At 52.9% G+C, this 3,504-nt stretch overlaps 1 protein-coding gene across 1 annotated transcript in view; it reads left to right on the top strand.

Annotated features, from left to right (window-relative positions):
• The first annotated feature begins 968 nt into the window (after window positions 1–968).
• CDH3 (cadherin 3, type 1, P-cadherin (placental)) overlaps window positions 969–3,504 on the top strand; it is a 134,533-nt gene continuing 131,997 nt past the window's right edge. The window contains exons 1-2 of the mRNA XM_010850969.1: window positions 969–1,158; window positions 1,425–1,493. The gene's annotated coding sequence lies outside the window, so the exon portion shown is untranslated. The remainder of the gene's footprint in view (window positions 1,159–1,424; window positions 1,494–3,504) is intronic.

The raw sequence follows: 3,504 nt of genomic DNA, 5'->3' as shown, positions 1-3,504 counted from the left end.
GCAGGAGGAGAAGGGGACCACAAAGGATGAGATGGCTGGATGGCATCACCAACTCAATGGACATGGATTTGAGTAGGCGCCAGTTGTTGATGCACAGGGAAGCCTGGCGTGCTGCAGTCCATGGGGTCCTAAAGAGATGGAGACGGCTGAGCGACTGAACTGATTGAATATTGTAATTCCCTGGTGGCTCAGTCAAGTAAAGGATCCACCTTCAACTTAGGAAACCCCGGTTGGATCCCTGGGTCTGGAAGATCTCCTGGAGAAGGCAATGACCATCCATTCCAGTATTCTTCTTGCCTGGAAAATCCCATGGACAGAGGCGCCTATGGGCTGCAGTCTATGGGCTGGCAACAGTCGGACAGGACTTGGTGACTTAACCACAAGAACCACAGTACAGTTTGTTTTTTAATACTGTTCAGGAGGCTACCAGGGGATTCATCTGAAGGCTTTCTGTTTTTTCCTTCTCTAGTACCAACTATTTCATCAAGTATTTTAGTCGTAGTATATATGGTCTGGGGAGTCCGTGTCCAAGCCTTCAGCACTGACCCACGAGTGAAGACGGCACAGAAGAGACAATGTTGCCCCGTGCCCTCCACTGTCTCATTCCCATGGCTGAAGTCAGTAAGTGAAATTGTCTTGTTGATATATTTACGTTTTACTGCCTAGTCCACAGGAGTGCACGCTCGCTTTCCAAAAGCAGGATATTTCCTTCCCGATTTATCGCAGTATCCTGCCACGAGCAACACGCCCCTGGCACAGAGAAGACGCTCGGTGATTGTTACTCGGACGCAGGAGTACTCAAGCTCCACTCTCTGCCCCGTTGGGCCCTGACAGCAGTCCCCACCTGGGCGCCTCTGAAAACGCGCGTCCTCCCCGGCAGCCTCGGTGGGACCCAGGCGCGGGCGCCTCTGGGAAGTGTAGTCGCGCGCCCGCCACGGCCGGGGGTGGAGGGAGCTAGGCTCCGCGTGCGCAGGCGCACTTCCCGCTCTAACGGGCCGCTGGGGCCATTGTCCAGACGCGGTGCGGCTAAGGCCGCTTTGGGCCGCCTCGAGCGCTTCAGAATTGCCGAGAACTAGGCCCGCAGTGGGAGGAGCCGGCCGGAGCACCGTATGGGCCCGAGGCCGCGAAGTCCGGAGCCCCAGCAGGCGGTGATTTCGAGTGCGCCGGTCGCGGCGGCCCCTCCCACGGGCTTGGCGTGCGTGCGCGCGACCGCGCCCACGGTCCCGCGGGTGGTACTGGGCGTGGCCGGAGGAGAGTGTCAGGCCGGCGGCGAGCCTTTCATTTTGGGGAAGGCAGGCCCACGCGGGGCCCGCGCGCTTCCCCACCTCTCTACTCTGGAGAAGTGGCTCGGGGGCGGAGGCGGGCGGGCCGCGGTGGAGTCGGCGGTCACAGCCGGCTGAGTGGGCCCTCTTCTCTCTCCCCAGACCCTGTCCCTGGGAGCCCTGCCCGGCGACCCAGGGATGGCCCCGAGGCCTCCGACGGCCAGGCACCAGGTGAGCAGCCCGTCGCTACCCCGGGGTGTATTTGGAGCGGTCATTGTTCTCCACTGGAGCGAATCCCCTTCCCGGCTCTTTCGCCCCCTCGGAGCCTCCTAGCCTTGCGAAACCAGAGTGTCCAGAGCTGGGCGGAGCGGGCTTCTCCGAAGGGGCCCTGCATTGTGGGAAGGAGGGGACCAGGGAGGGGTGGTCTTGTGGGAGGAGTTGAGAGTGGACGTGTTGGGGAGTGCCAGTGTTGAGACTCCCGAGTGCCAAGCCAATTCCTTGAACTCTTTGGATTAGGAATCTGGAGGGTGGGGTGACAGGATAGAAAACTGTAGAGGGGAAAGTGACTGTGAGTGAAGGAGAGAGGAGCCCCAGCTTCTGGCCCAGGTGCCAGAGAAGCCTGGTCTGGAGTTGCTTGGGAAGAGGCTGGAGATGGTCTCTTGCCAGGCAAGGAGGGAAACAACAAAGGAAGATTGTCCCATAGCTTTTCGTGTTCTTTTCTGCTTTAACAGGTATAGTAATGCACGTCCCAAGATGTCCAGCCTTCGACTTAATTAATATGATACTGATTTGTGAACCTATTTATTCTTGTGAGAGAGGAGGCACTTTCTAGAAGCATCCCAACTCTGAGCTTACCCATTGAATTACATAGAGTCTATCCGTGAAAATATAACAAGGTTCAGTTGGTGTTTTAATCCACACTCTCCTACAGTTAAGGGGGAAAAAAATCACAAATTCTAGTTGCTAGGGCAGGAGACAGTCGAAGCAGATAAAAATTACTGATGTTCAATAAAAGCAGTTTACAGTAAATTAAACACAGTATATCATGCCTTTATATTATTTTACTTCTTGTTACATGTTTTCATTTTAATGAGTGAGCCTTCAGAAGTAAGACAAGTAACAAAACTAGAACAAACCAGTTACTTGGTTTGAGGAGAGCCAGAGGAAATCACTGTCATCAGCACCTTTCCATATAAAGTGTTTTCTCAGTAGCTTGTGAGAATTCAGATGACTTAACATACTTAACACATCATGGAGGTGATTATCATTTCCCCGTTGGGGGTAGGATTACATTTTGATGGTGAAAATGAATCTGTGTTCCAAGCAGTGAACTTAGGGACCTCTTTAAACTTCACTTTTAAGCCTGTGTTCCCTAAAGCACTCTGGTTCAGCTGTATTCTCATAGAACGGCCTGACAGTGTTCACTTGGGTTACCTACCTCAGGCTGCAGTTGATGACTAGACAGAGGACAGGACATGACAGAACACTGGCCCTACAAATGGAGCTTTTTAGGCAGAAATTTCCCAATGTCAGTGGTTCTCTTTCTTTGAGCATGGCCCTTCAGTTCAGTCGCTCAGTCGTGTCCAACTCTTTGCGACCCCATAAATTGCAGCACGCCAGGCCCCCCTGTCCATCACCGAGTCCATCACCCTGTTCATCACTCCCCGAGTTCACTCAAACTCAGGTCCATCAAGTCGGTGATGCCGTCCAGCCATCTCATCCTCTGTCGTCCCCTTCTCCTCCTGCCCCCAATCCCTCCCAGCATCAGAGTCTTTCCCAATGAGTCAACTCTTTGCATGAGGTGGCCAAAGTACTGGAGTTTCAGCTTTAGCATCATTCCTTCCAAAGAAATCCCAGGGCTGATCTCCTTCAGAATGGACTGGTTGGATCTCCTTGAAGTCCAGGGGACTCTCAAGTGTCTTCTCCAACACCACAGTTCAAAAGCATCATTTCTTTGGTGCTCAGCTTTCTTCGCAATCCAACTCTCACATCCATATATGACCACAGGAAAAACCACAGCCTTGACTAGACGGACCTTTGTTGGCAAAGTGATGTCTCTGCTTTTCAATATGCTATCTAGGTGGGTCATAACCGTCCTTCCAAGGAGTAGGCAGTTTTTAATTTCATGGCTGCAGTCACCATCTGCAGTGATTTTGGAGCCCCCCAAAAATAAAGTCTGACACTGTTTCCACTGTTTCCCCATCTATTTGCCATGAAGTGATGGGACTGGATGCCATGATCT

The sequence above is a fragment of the Bison bison genome, unplaced genomic scaffold (assembly GCF_000754665.1).
Source record: "Bison bison bison isolate TAMUID 2011002044 unplaced genomic scaffold, Bison_UMD1.0 scf7180017864297, whole genome shotgun sequence".
NCBI lineage: Eukaryota > Metazoa > Chordata > Mammalia > Artiodactyla > Bovidae > Bison > Bison bison.
The sequence above is the reverse complement of the archived record's forward strand: the minus strand, read 5'-3'. Positions and strand labels throughout refer to the sequence as shown.